Raw genomic sequence first — 15,000 nt, 5'->3', positions numbered from 1 at the left:
CCTGTGTTTAGGGAGGCGACCGGTCCTCCGTAGCTTGATCGGATTTCCCTTCCGGCCTGTGTTTAAGGAGGCGGCCGGTCCTCCGTAGCTTGATCGGATTTCCCTTCCAGCCTGTGTTTAAGGAGGCGGCTGGTCCTCCCCGGTCGGTTGCCAAGCGACCGGGACCCGCAAGTGGGCAGGAACCGTCCACCCAACGCCGGCGAGCCGGGGCCGGTGGGGGCCCTACCAAGGCGGGTCTAACTTCAGGCGGTGCAAACGGGGGAGGGGGGTAAGGACGGCTGCCGGGAGCAGACAGCCGTCCCCGGGAGGGGGTAGTAGCTTCGCGGCGGCCGCCGGGAGCAGACGGCCGTCCGCGGATTCTGCCAATGCCTGTAGGACTTTGAATATTTCACAGCCGTGCTGTGGCACTTAGAAAATTTTTCAGAGATGTGGCACTTAGAAAGTTTTTCAGAGATGTGGCACTTAGAAAGTTTTTCAGAGATGTGGCACTTAGAAAGTTTTTCAGAGATGTGGCACTTTGAACATTTTTGAGAGATGTGGCACTTTGAAAATTTTTGAGAAATGTGGCACTTTGAAAATTTTTGAGAAATGTGGCACTTTGAAAATTTTTGAGAAATGTGGCACTTAGAAAATTTTCTCTCTCTCTCTGGAAGTGCCGTGCCTTCTTCAGTTCTGCTATCCGAGCAGGGGACGCTTGCTGGCGGCCGTTACCAGCGCTCGGACCAGGCCCAATTGATTTGCATGGAAAACAATTGCGTCCCCCATGCTCGTTCTGACTATATTTTGCGAAAGGGGGGTAAAGTGATGAGTACACTAAGTGGGGGGACCAACCCATGTACTCTAGAAAAAGTACATGGGTTGACAAAAGACCAGTTCGTACTGCACCCCTGGTACCCAAACCCCTGGTACCTTTAGGCACTTAGAAAAATTTCGCCCAAATTTGGAGGTCGCTCCAGGGGAAGAGGCCGAATTTTCGCCTATTACGGCCGACCGCGGGAACCAGCCGAGGCGGACGCTTTTCGGCGCAAGAGCCGTTGGCACTTAGAAAATATTCGCTAAACTTCAAAGGACCTCCAGGGGAAGAGGCCGAATTGTCACTTTTTCTGGCCGACATCGGGAACCAGCCGAGTCGGACTCTTTACGGCGGAGCAGCCGTTGGCACTTAGAAAATATTCGCCAAACTCGGCCGGACTTCCAGGGGAAGAGGCCGAATTGTCACTTGTTCTGCCCGACATCGGGAACCAGCCGAGTCGGACACTTTAAGGCGGAGCAGCCGTTGGCACTTAGAAAATATTCGCCAAACTTGAACGGACCTCCAGGGGAAGAGGCCGAATTTTCACCTGTTCTGGCCGACATCGGGAACCAGCCGAGTCGGACGCTTTTCGGCGCAAGAGCCGTTGGAACTTAGAAAATATTCGCTAAACTTCAAAGGACCTCCAGGGGAAGAGGCCGAATTGTCACTTGTTCTGGCCGACATCGGGAACCAGCCGAGTCGGACTCTTTACGGCGGAGCAGCCGTTGGCACTTAGAAAATATTCGCCAAACTCGGCCGGACTTCCAGGGGAAGAGGCCGAATTGTCACTTGTTCTGCCCGACATCGGGAACCAGCCGAGTCGGACACTTTAAGGCGGAGCAGCCGTTGGCACTTAGAAAATATTCGCCAAACTTGAACGGACCTCCAGGGGAAGAGGCCGAATTTTCACCTGTTCTGGCCGACATCGGGAACCAGCCGAGTCGGACGCTTTAAGGCGGAGCAGCCGTTGGCACTTAGAAAATATTCGTTAAACTTGAAAGGACCTCCAGGGGAAGAGGCCGAATTGTCACTTGTTCTGGCCGACATCGGGAACCAGCCGAGTCGGACGCTTTAAGGCGGAGCAGCCGTCGGCACTTAGAAAATATTCGTTAAACTTGAAAAGACCTCCAGGGGAAGAGGCCGAATTGTCACTTGTTCTGGCCGACATCGGGAACCAGACGAGTCGGGCCCTTTAAGGCTGAGCAGCCCTTGGCACTTAGGAAATATTTGCCTTAACTCGGCCGGACTTCCAGGGGAAGAGGCCGGATTTTCACTTGTTCTGGCCAACATCGGGAACCAGCCGAGTCGGACACTTAAAGGCTGAGCAGCCGTTGGCACTTAGGAAATATTTGCCTTAACTCGGCCGGACTTCCAGGGGAAGAGGCCGGATTTTCACTTGTTCTGGCCGACATCGGGAACCAGCCGAGTCGGACACTTTAAGGCTGAGCAGCCGTTGGCACTTAGGAAATATTTGCCTTAACTCGGCCGGACTTCCAGGGGAAGAGGCCGATTTTTCACTTGTTCTGGCCGACCGGGGGAACCAGCCGAGTCGGACACTTTACGGCGGAGCAGCCGTTGGCACTTAGGAAATATTCGCCAAAATGTTCCGGACCTCCAGGGGAAGAGGCCAAATTTTCACTTGTTCTGGCCGACCGGGTGAACCGGCCGAGGCGGACACTTTACGGCGGAGCAGCCGTTGGCACTTAGGAAATATTCGCCAAAATGTTCCGGACCTCCAGGGGAAGAGGCCAAATTTTCACTTGTTCTGGCCGACCGGGTGAACCGGCCGAGGCGGACACTTTACGGCGGAGCAGCCGTTGGCACTTAGGAAATATTCGCCAAAATGTTCCGGACCTCCAGGGGAAGAGGCCGAATTTTCACTTGTTCTGGCCGACCGGGGGAACCAGCCGAGGCGGACACTTTACGGCGGAGCAGCCGTTGGCACTTAGGAAATATTCGCCAAAATGTTCCGGACCTCCAGGGGAAGAGGCCGAATTTTCGCTCGTTCGGGCCGACCGGGAGAACCAGCCGAGGCGGACACTTTACGGCGGTTGAGCCGTTGGCACTTAGAAATTATTCAGACTTCCATCAAACACACATCGGCCTTTTGCCGTCACTGCCCGGGATGGGCACCGTGGTAGCTCGGACAGTTCGCGTGACAGCTTCCGCTGGCACTTAGACAATTTTTAAAATGAAAATAAACAGTTCTGCACATACGTGCCGACTATATTTTGCGAAATGGGGGTAAAGTGATGAGTACACTAAGTGGGGGGACCAAGTACATAAAGCCCACCCCTGGTACCTCAGAGAGGCCGAATTGACACATTTTGTGTCCGACCGCGGGAACCAGCCGAGGCGGACGCTTTTCGGCGCAAGAGCCGTTGGCACTTAGAAAATATTCGTTAATCTTGAACGGACCTCCAGGGGAAGAGGCCGAATTTTCACTTGTTCTGGCCGACATCGGGAACCAGCCGAGGCGGACGCTTTTCGGCGCAAGAGCCGTTGGCACTTAGAAAATATTCGTTAATCGTGAACGGACCTCCAGGGGAAGAGGCCGAATTTTCACTTGTTCTGGCCGACATCGGGAACCAGCCGAGGCGGACGCTTTTCGGCGCAAGAGCCGTTGGCACTTAGAAAATATTCGTTAATCTTGAACGGACCTCCAGGGGAAGAGGCCGAATTTTCACTTGTTCTGGCCGACATCGGGAACCAGCCGAAGCGGACGCTTTACGGCGGAGCAGCCGTTGGCACTTAGAAAATATTCGTTAATCTTGAACGGACCTCCAGGGGAAGAGGCCGAATTTTCACTTGTTCTGGCCGACATCGGGAACCAGCCGAGTCGGACGCTTTTCGGCGCAAGAGCCGTTGGCACTTAGAAAATATTCGTTAATCTTGAACGGACCTCCAGGGGAAGAGGCCGAATTTTCACTTGTTCTGGCCGACATCGGGAACCAGCCGAGTCGGACTCTTTACGGCGGAACAGCCGTTGGCACTTAGGAAATATTCGCCGAACTCGGCCGGACTTCCAGGGGAAGAGGCCGAATTTTCACTTGTTCTGGCCGACATCGGGAACCAGCCGAGTCGGACTCTTTACGGCGGAGCAGCCGTTGGCACTTAGGAAATATTTGCCAAAATGTTCCGGACCTCCAGGGGAAGAGGCCGAATATTCACTTGTTCTGGCCGACATCGGGAACCAGCCGAGTCGGACACTTTACGGCGGAGCAGCCGTTGGCACTTAGGAAATATTCGCCAAACTTGGCCGGACTTCCAGGGGAAGAGGCCGAATGTCCACTTGTTCTGGCCGACATCGGGAACCAGCCGAGTCGGACGCTTTACGGCGGAGCAGCCGTTGGCACTTAGGAAATATTTGCCTTAACTCGGCCGGACTTCCAGGGGAAGAGGCCGAATTTTCACTTGTTCTGGCCGATATCGGGAACCAGCCGAGTCGGACTCTTTACGGCGGAACAGCCGTTGGCACTTAGGAAATATTCGCCTTAAGTCGGCCGGACTTCCAGGGGAAGAGGCCGATTTTTCACTTGTTCTGGCCGACCGGGGGAACCAGCCGAGTCGGACACTTTACGGCGGAGCAGCCGTTGGCACTTAGGAAATATTCGCCAAAATGTTCCGGACCTCCAGGGGAAGAGGCCAAATTTTCACTTGTTCTGGCCGACCGGGTGAACCGGCCGAGGCGGACACTTTACGGCGGAGCAGCCGTTGGCACTTAGGAAATATTCGCCAAAATGTTCCGGACCTCCAGGGGAAGAGGCCGAATTTTCACTTGTTCTGGCCGACCGGGGGAACCAGCCGAGGCGGACACTTTACGGCGGAGCAGCCGTTGGCACTTAGAAATTATTCAGACTTCCATAAACACACATCGGCCTTTTGCCGTCACTGCCCGGGATGGGCACCGTGGTAGCTCGGACAGTTCGTTTGACAGCTTCCGCTGGCACTTAGACAATTTTTAAAATGAAAATAAACAGTTCTGCACATACGTGCCGACTATATTTTGCGAAAGGGGGGTAAAGTGATGAGTACACTAAGTGGGGGGACCAAGTACATAAAGCCTACCCCTGGTACCTCAGAGAGGCCGAATTGACACATTTTGTGTCCGACCGCGGGAACCAGCCGAGGCGGACGCTTTTCGGCGCAAGAGCCGTTGGCACTTAGAAAATATTCGCTAAACTTCAAAGGACCTCCAGGGGAAGAGGCCGAATTGTCACTTTTTCTGGCCGACATCGGGAACCAGCCGAGTCGGACACCTTACGGCGGAAGAGCCGATGGCACTTAGAAAATATTCGTTAAACTTCAACTGACCTCCAGGGGAAGAGGCCGATTTTTCACTTGTTCTGGCCGACATCGGGAACCAGCCGAGTCGGACGCTTTTCGGCGCAAGAGCCGTTGGCACTTAGAAAATATTCGTTAATCTTGAACGGACCTCCAGGGGAAGAGGCCGAATTTCCACTTATTCTGGCCGACATCGGGAACCAGCCGAGTCGGACGCTTTACGGCGGAGCAGCCGTTGGCACTTAGAAAATATTCGTTAATCTTGAACGGACCTCCAGGGGAAGAGGCCGAATTTTCACTTGTTCTGGCCGACATCGGGAACCAGCCGAGTCGGACGCTTTACGGCGGAGCAGCCGTTGGCACTTTGAAAATATTCGTTAAACTTCAACTGACCTCCAGGGGAAGAGGCCGAATTTCCACTTGTTCTGGCCGACATCGGGAACCAGCCGAGTCGGACGCTTTACGGCGGAAGAGCCGATGGCACTTAGAAAATATTCGTTAAACTTGACAGGACCTCCAGGGGAAGAGGCCGAATTTTCGCTCGTTCAGGCCGACCGGAGGAACCGGCCGAGTCGGACACCTTACGGCGGAAGAGCCGATGGCACTTAGAAAATATTCGCCAAAATGTTCCGGACCTCCAGGGGAAGAGGCCGAATTTTCACTTGTTCAGGCCGACCGGAGGAACCGGCCGAGTCGGACACCTTACGGCGGAAGAGCCGATGGCACTTAGAAAATATTCGTTAAACTTGACAGGACCTCCAGGGGAAGAGGCCGAATTTTCGCTCGTTCGGGCCGACCGGAGGAACCGGCCGAGTCGGACACCTTACGGTGGAAGAGCCGATGGCACTTAGAAAATATTCGCCAAAATGTTCCGGACCTCCAGGGGAAGAGGCCGAATTTTCGCTCGTTCGGGCCGACCGGAGGAACCAGCCGGGTCGGACACGTTACGGCGCAACAGCCGTTGGCACTTTGAAAATATTCGCCAAAATGTTCCGGACCTCCAGGGGAAGAGGCCGTATTTTCGCTCGTTCGGGCCGACCGGAGGAACCGGCCGGGTCGGACACGTTACGGCGCAACAGCCGTTAGCACTTAGAAATTATTCGTTAAACTTGAACGGACCTCCAGGGTTAAGAGGCCGAATTTTCGCTCGTTCGGGCCGACCGGAGGAACCAGCCGGGTCGGACACTTTACGGCCCAACAGCCGTTGGCACTTTGAAAATATTCGCCAAAGTCGTCCGGACCTCCAGGGGAAGAGGCCGAATTTTCGCTCGTTCGGGCCGACCGGAGGAACCAGCCGGGTCGGACACTTTACGGCGGAACGGCCGTTGGCACTTTGAAAATATTCGCCAAAATGTTCCGGACCTCCAGGGGAAGAGGCCGAATTTTCGCTCGTTCGGGCCGACCGGAGGAACCGGCCGGGTCGGACACGTTACGGCGCAACAGCCGTTGGCACTTTGAAAATATTCGCCAAAATGTTCCGGACCTCCAGGGGAAGAGGCCGAATTTTCGCTCGTTCGGGCCGACCGGAGGAACCAGCCGGGTCGGACACTTTACGGCCCAACAGCCGTTGGCACTTTGAAAATATTCGCCAAAGTCGTCCGGACCTCCAGGGGAAGAGGCCGAATTTTCGCTCGTTCAGGCCGACCGGAGGAACCAGCCGGGTCGGACACGTTACGGCGCAACAGCCGTTCGCACTTAGAAAATATTCGCCAAAGTCGTCCGGACCTCCAGGGGAAGAGGCCGAATTTTCGCTCGTTCGGGCCGACCGGAGGAACCAGCCGGGTCGGACACGTTACGGCGGAACAGCCGTTGGCACTTTGAAAATATTCGCCAAAATGTTCCGGACCTCCAGGGGAAGAGGCCGAATTTTCGCTCGTTCGGGCCGACCGGGAGAACCAGCCGAGGCGGACACTTTACGGCGGTTGAGCCGTTGGCACTTAGAAATTATTCAGACTTCCATCAAACACACATCGGCCTTTTGCCGTCACTGCCCGGGATGGGCACCGTGGTAGCTCGGACAGTTCGTGTGACAGCTTCCGCTGGCACTTAGAAAATTTTTAAAATGAAAATAAACAGTTCTGCACATACGTGCCGACTATATTTTGCGAAAGGGGGGTAAAGTGATGAGTACACTAACTGGGGGGACCAAGTACATAAAGCCTACCCCTGGTACCTCAGAGAGGCCGAATTTTCGAATTCTGAGGCCGAGCTGGGGAACCAGACGAGGCGGACACTTTTCCGAGCGAGAGCCGATGGCACTTAGAAAATTTTCGGCTAAGTCGGCAGGACTTCCAGAGCGAGAGGCCGAATATTCGTCATCTGTGGCCGACCGGGGAACCAGCGAAGGCGGATAGGCGGTCACGGAGGTCCCGCCGGCTGGTCCGCGGGCCAATTTGGGTCCCGTAATTTAGCGGTCGCGGTCCGGAATCCACGCCGAGCGGGGAACCAGCGGAGGCGGATAGGCGGTCACGGAGGTCCCGCCGGCTGGTCCGCGGGCCAATTGGGGTCCCGTAAGTTAGCGGTCGCGGCCCGGAATTCGCGCCGGCCGGGGAACCAGCGCAGGCGGATAGGCGGTCACGGAGGTCCCGCCGGCTGGTCCGCGGGCCAATCGGGGTCCCGTAAGTTAGCGGTCGCGGCCCGGAATTCGCGCCGGCCGGGGAACCAGCGCAGGCGGATAGGCGGTCACGGAGGTCCCGCCGGCTGGTCCGCGGGCCAATCGGGGTCCCGTAAGTTAGCGGTCGCGGCCCGGAATTCGCGCCGGCCGGGGAACCAGCGCAGGCGGATAGGCGGTCACGGAGGTCCCGCCGGCTGGTCCGCGGGCCAATCGGGGTCCCGTAAGTTAGCGGTCGCGGCCCGGAATTCGCGCCGGCCGGGGAACCAGCGCAGGCGGATAGGCGGTCACGGAGGTCCCGCCGGCTGGTCCGCGGGCCAATCGGGGTCCCGTAAGTTAGCGGTCGCGGCCCGGAATTCGCGCCGGCCGGGGAACCAGCGCAGGCGGATAGGCGGTCACGGAGGTCCCGCCGGCTGGTCCGCGGGCCAATCGGGGTCCCGTAAGTTAGCGGTCGCGGCCCGGAATTCGCGCCGGCCGGGGAACCAGCGCAGGCGGATAGGCGGTCACGGAGGTCCCGCCGGCTGGTCCGCGGGCCAATCGGGGTCCCGTAAGTTAGCGGTCGCGGCCCGGAATCCGCGCCGGCCCGCAGCCACCGCCAGGCGGATAGGCTGTCACGGAGGTCCCGCCGGCCGGTCCGCGGGGGGAACTGCGCCCTCTGGCGGACACGCCATTGTAAATGAATGGGGTTTGGCACTTAGTGCATTTTTCGCCGAAGCCGACGAGCGCTCCGGGCGAGGAGGCCGGATTCTCGCCATCCGTGGCCGGCCGGGGAACCGGCCAAGGCGGATAGGCGGTCACGGGGGTCCCGCCGGCTGGTCCGCGGGCCAATTGGGGTCCCGTAAGTTAGCGGTCGCGGCCCGGAATCCGCGCCGGCCAGCAGCCACCGGGAGGCGGATAGGCTGTCACGGAGGTCCCGCCGGCTGGTCCGCGGGCCATTTAGGGTCCCGCGAGTGAGCGGTCGCGGTCCGGAATCCAGGCCGGCCAGGAGGCACCGCCAGGCGGATAGGCGGTCACGGAGGTCCCGCCAGCTGGTCCGCGGGCCATTTATGGTCCCGTAAGTTAGCGGTCGCGGCCCGGAATGCACGCCGGCCAGGAGGCACCGCCAGGCGGGTAGGCTGTCACGGAGGTCCCGCCGGCCGGTCCGCGGGCCAATTACCTCCAGCCGAGCGGATATGAACTTTATTAGCACCTTCTACGAGATGGCGGAGCCTTATTCGACAACCAGCACCTCGGCTTAGCATTTTCCACGGCCCGCTGATCTTCCAGAAGACGTCCAGCCGGTTTCCTCCTCACATTTTAAGCCGGCCGAGGCTTCCGGCACCCCGGCTAAGCTTTCTCCACGGCCCGCTGAGCTTCCAGGGGACCTCCGGCCGGTTCTCCCGGTGCCTCGCGCCTCGCTTTGTGAGCCGGCCGAGGCTTCCAGCACCTCGGCTGAGCGTTTCCCACGGCCCGCTGAGCTTCCAGGGGACCTCCAGCCGGTTCTCCCGGTGCCTCGCGCCTCGCTTTGTGAGCCGGCCGAGGCTTCCAGCACCTCGGCTGAGCGTTTCCCACGGCCCGCTGAGCTTCCAGGGTACCTCCAGCCGGTTCTCCCGGTGCCTCGCGCCTCGCTTTGAGAGCCGGCCGAGGCTTCCAGCACCTCGGCTGAGCGTTTTCGGCGGCCCGTTGCTCTCCCGGAGGTCGCAACGGGGAGTTACCTCCCTCTCGCGGACACGGCGAGTAAATACACCGCCTCTCGCACTTGGCGCACACTCACTCGCATTGCTACGCCTCCCGTGGCACTTTAAGCGGCCGAACGGCGGGAGTAACTACGACTCTCTTAAGGTAGGCTCACTTGACTATTTATTCATGTATTTATTTATTTTTGACGGTTCGCGGAGGCGATGACGCTCCGCGCGGGTAAACGGCGGGAGTAACTGTGACTCTCTTAAGGTAGGCTCACTTGACATCTATTTATTTATGTATTTATTTATTTTTGACGGTTCGCGGAGGCGATGACGCTCCGCGCGGGTAAACGGCGGGAGTAACTGTGACTCTCTTAAGGTAGGCTCACTTGACATCTATTTATTTATGTATTTATTTATTTTTGACGGTTCGCGGAGGCGATGACGCTCCGCGCGGGTAAACGGCGGGAGTAACTGTGACTCTCTTAAGGTAGGCTCACTTGACATCTATTTATTTATGTATTTATTTATTTTTGACGGTTCGCGGAGGCGATGACGCTCCGCGCGGGTAAACGGCGGGAGTAACTGTGACTCTCTTAAGGTAGGCTCACTTGACATCTATTTATTTATGTATTTATTTATTTTTGACGGTTCGCGGAGGCGATGACGCTCCGCGCGGGTAAACGGCGGGAGTAACTGTGACTCTCTTAAGGTAGGCTCACTTGACATCTATTTATTTATGTATTTATTTATTTTTGACGGTTCGCGGAGGCGATGACGCTCCGCGCGGGTAAACGGCGGGAGTAACTGTGACTCTCTTAAGGTAGGCTCACTTGACATCTATTTATTTATGTATTTATTTATTTTTGACGGTTCGCGGAGGCGATGACGCTCCGCGCGGGTAAACGGCGGGAGTAACTGTGACTCTCTTAAGGTAGGCTCACTTGACATCTATTTATTTATGTATTTATTTATTTTTGACGGTTCGCGGAGGCGATGACGCTCCGCGCGGGTAAACGGCGGGAGTAACTGTGACTCTCTTAAGGTAGGCTCACTTGACATTTATTTATTTATGAATTTATTTATTTTTGACGGTTCGCGGAGGCGATGACGCTCCGCGCGGGTAAACGGCGGGAGTAACTGTGACTCTCTTAAGGTAGCCTGACTCGACGTCTTTTTCAACGGTGGCTGGAGGACCCGGGCGGTTCTCGGGGGTGCGTCGCTCCTCACTTTTGACGCCCGAGGAGGCTCCCGGCACCTCGGCTACGCGTTTTCGGCGGCCCGCTGAGCTTCCAGAAGACCTCCAGCCGGTTGTCCCGGTGCTTTCCTCCTCACGTTTTAAGCCGGCCGAGGCTCCCGGCACCCCGGCCAAGCGTTTCCCACGGCCCGCTGAGCTTCCAGGGGACCTCCGGCCGGTTCTCCGCGCGCTTTCCTCCTCACTTTTAAGCCGGCCGAGGCTTCCGGCACCCCGGCCAAGCGTTTCCCACGTCCCGCTGAGCTTCCAGGGGACCTCCGGCCGGTTCTCCGCGCGCTTTCCTCCTCACATTTTAAGCCGGCCGAGGCTCCAGGCACCCCGGCTAAGCTTTCTCCACGGCCCGCTGAGCTTCCAGGGGACCTCCGGCCGGTTCTCCGCGCGCTTTCCTCCTCACTTTTAAGCCGGCCGAGGCTTCCGGCACCCCGGCCAAGCCTTTCCCACGGCCCGCTGAGCTTCCAGGGGACATCCAGCCGGTTCTCCGCGCGCCCCCCTCCTAACTCGACGCCCGAGGAGGCTCCAGGCACCCCGGCCGAGCCTTTTCGGCGGCCCGCTGATCTCCCGGAGGTCGCAACGGGGAATTGCCTCCCTCTCGCGGACACGGCGCGTAAATGCACCGCCTCTCGCACTTTGCGCACACTCACTCGCATCGCTACGCCTCCCGTGGCACTTTAAGCGACCGGGACCACCGCGAGCGCGGGCGATGACTAAGAGGCTCCCCGGCCGGCCTCGCGGAGCTCCGACGCTCCCCCGCGGGACTTCCGGCGGCCGGCCGGAGCCTCGGCACGGCTGCCGCACTCCCTAATAACACCCCGCGGACCCCCGCGAGCCGAACGCTCGCTGCCGCGGGCGACCCGTGCCAAGGCGGACGCGTGACGGCGCGGGAGCCCTCGGCACTATATCACGGTCACGTATGTAGTCAAATCGTGTAAAATCACCGTTAGTTTATTCATAATATAGGTAATAATTAAATAAATATTAACATCGCGTATATCATTAATAAACACATGTATGTATTTATTTAATAATTAAATAAATATTAACATCGCGTATAATCATGCGCAATACTTCGTGGCCGACCGGGGAACCGGCGAAGGCGGACGCATCGCGGCGCGAGAGCCGTTGGCACTTTGGAAAAATAAATAAATAAATAAATAAATAAATAATAATTCGCCGACCGGGCTCCGGGGGGAGAGGCCGATTTTTGGCCGTTCGTGGCCGACCGGGGAACCGGCGAAGGCGGACGCATCGCGGCGCGAGAGCCGTTGGCACTTTGGAAAAATAAATAAATAAATAAATAAATAATTCGCCGACCGGGCTCCGGGGCAAGAGGCCGAATTTTCGCTCGTTCGGGCCGACCGGGGAACCGGCGAAGGCGGACGCAGCGCGGCGCGAGAGCCGTTGGCACTTTGAAAAAAAAAAAAAAAAAAAAATTCGCCCACCGGGCTCCGGGGGAAGAGGCCGGCTTTTCGCCGTTCGCGGCCGACCGGGGAACCGGCGAAAGCGGACGCGCTCTCTAACGAGCCCCGCCGGCCGGAGGAAGTGCGCCCTCTGGCGGACACGCCGTTGTAAATGAATGGGGTTTGGCACTTAGTGCATTTTTCGCCCAAGTCGAAGCGCGCTCCGGGCGAGGAGGCCGGATTCTCGCCACCCGTGGCCGGCCGGGGAACCGGCCAAGGCGGACGCGCTCTCTAACGAGCCCCGCCGGCCGGAGGAAGTGCGCCCTCTGGCGGACACGCCGTTGTAAATGAATGGGGTTTGGCACTTGGTGCATTTTTCGCCCAAGTCGAAGCGCGCTCCGGGCGAGGAGGCCGGATTCTCGCCACCCGTGGCCGGCCGGGGAACCGGCGAAGGCGGATAGGCTTTCACGGAGGATCCGCCGGCTGGTCCGCGGGCCGATTAGGGTCCCGCGAGTGAGCGGTGGCGGTCCGGAATCCAGGCCGGCCAGGAGGCACCGCCAGGCGGATAGGCTTTCACGGAGGAGCCGCCGGCTGGTCCGCGGGCCGTTTAGGGTCCCGCGAGTGAGCGGTGGCGGTCCGGAATCCAGGCCGGCCAGGAGGCACCGCCAGGCGGATAGGCTTTCACGGAGGACCCGCCGGCTGGTCCGCGGGCCGTTTAGGGTCCCGCGAGTGAGCGGTCGCGGTCCGGAATCCAGGCCGGCCAGGAGGCACCGCCAGGCGGATAGGCTTTCACGGAGGACCCGCCGGCTGGTCCGCGGGCCGTTTAGGCTCCCGTAAGTTAGCGGTCGCGGTCCGGAATACAGGCCGTCCAGGAGGCACTGCCAGGCGGATACACTCTCTAACGAGCCCCGCCGGCTGGTCCGCCGGGGGAAGTGCGCCCTCTGGCGGACACGCCGTTGTAAATGAATGGGGTTTGGCACTTAGTGCATTTTTCGACCAGCGGCAACGCAGGCTGACGGGCGGCCGCTTCCACGGGCCGGTACTACTCTACGGAGGCGCTAGCCGCCTCCGGTGGGGGCCGTGTGATCTCGCTGGATGCCCGAGGACCTTCCGCGAGGCCCGGCCGCAGCTTTTACGCGCGCCCGGTCCTATTACCTGGTGGAAGCTGGAGGCCGGGGCTCCGCAGCTCGCCGCCCGGGGACCTTCCGCGAGGCCCGGCCGCAGCTTTTACGCACCACCGCTGCTATTCTCTGGCTCCGGCTTCGTCCCGGAGGGTGCTTGGGGAACGGCGGCGCACACCGCGAACGGCCGGTGGCGGTCGGCTGGTGGCGGTCGGCTGGTGGCTGTCGGCTGGTGGCGGTCGGGGGTGGCGCTTGGGGATGGCGCTTGGGGATGGTGGCTGTCGGCTGGTGGCGGTCGGCTGGTGGCGGTCGGCTGGTGGCGGTCGGCTGGTGGCGGTCGGGGGTGGCGCTTGGGGATGGCGCTTGGGGATGGTGGCTGTCGGCTGGTGGCGGTCGGCTGGTGGCGGTCGGGGGGTGGCGGTCGGGGATGGCGCTTGGGGATGGTGGCTGTCGCCTTGTGGCGGTCGGCTGGTGGCGGTCGCCTTGTGGCGGTCGCCTTGTGGCGGTCGGGGATGGCGCTTGGGGATGGTGGCTGTCGCCTTGTGGCGGTCGGCTGGTGGCGGTCGCCTTGTGGCGGTCGCCTTGTGGCGGTCGGGGATGGCGCTTGGGGATGGTGGCTGTCGCCTTGTGGCGGTCGGCTGGTGGCGGTCGGCTGGTGGCGGTCGGGGGGTGGCGGTCGGGGATGGCGCTTGGGGATGGTGGCTGTCGCCTTGTGGCGGTCGGGGGGTGGCGGTCGGGGATGGCGCTTGGGGATGGTGGCTGTCGCCTTGTGGCGGTCGGCTGGTGGCTGTCGGCTGGTGGCGGTCGGCTGGTGGCGGTCGGGGGGTGGCGGTCGGGGGTGGCGCTTGGGGATGGTGGCTGTCGCCTTGTGGCGGTCGGCTGGTGGCGGTCGCCTTGTGGCGGTCGGGGGGCGGCGGTCGGGGGTGGCGCTTGGGGATGGTGGCTGTCGGCTGGTGGCGGTCGGCTGGTGGCGGTCGGCTGGTGGCGGTCGGCTGGTGGCGGTCGGGGGTGGCGCTTGGGGATGGCGCTTGGGGATGGTGGCTGTCGCCTTGTGGCGGTCGGCTGGTGGCGGTCGCCTTGTGGCGGTCGGGGATGGCGCTTGGGGATGGTGGCTGTCGCCTTGTGGCGGTCGCCTTGTGGCGGTCGCCTTGTGGCGGTCGGGGATGGCGCTTGGGGATGGTGGCTGTCGCCTTGTGGCGGTCGGCGGTGGTGGTTTGGGACCGGCGTCCGGCGCAAAGTGCGTGTTGCGCGGGCCGGAGAAAATTTAGGCCAGGGGCCCGCCGCTGGAGAAATTTTTAGGTACCAGGGGTGGATTTTTTTTGTCACCGCAGGAGGGGGACGTTGCCTCCGTCCGTGTCCGACGGAAAGTGCGTGTTGCGCGGGCCGGAGAAAGTTTAGGCCAGGGGCCCGCCGCTGGAGAAATTTTTAGGTACCAGGGGTGGATTTTTTTTGTCACCGCAGGAGGGGGACGTTGCCTCCGTCGGTGTCCGGCGGAAAGTGCGTGTTGCGCGGCCCGGAGAAAGTTTAGGCCCGGGGCCCGCCGCTGGAGGAATTTTTAGGTACCAGGAGCGGATGTACTTACTTCCACAGCGCCCGCGCGCTCCCGGCCGGTGTCCGAGGATGCTGCCTCATCCCCGGACGCGCCTCTTACGCACGCCCGCTGTCATCCTCCGGAGACTGAGTTCCACTTAGTGGAGGCTACGTTCCACTTGGGGGAGGCTGCCTACTCCCGGCTGACGCCCGAGGATGCTGCCTCATCCCCGGACGCGCCTCTTACGCACGCCCGGTGTCATCCTCCGATCACTAAGTTCCACTTGGAGGTTCACAAGACGGGCGCGGACGCACACCCACGCCCGGCCAGAGTGACCGAGAGGCGGA

Source organism: Syngnathus scovelli, unplaced genomic scaffold (genome assembly GCF_024217435.2).
Source record: "Syngnathus scovelli strain Florida unplaced genomic scaffold, RoL_Ssco_1.2 HiC_scaffold_51, whole genome shotgun sequence".
Lineage (NCBI taxonomy): Eukaryota > Metazoa > Chordata > Actinopteri > Syngnathiformes > Syngnathidae > Syngnathus > Syngnathus scovelli.
This window is presented reverse-complemented; position numbering follows the sequence as displayed.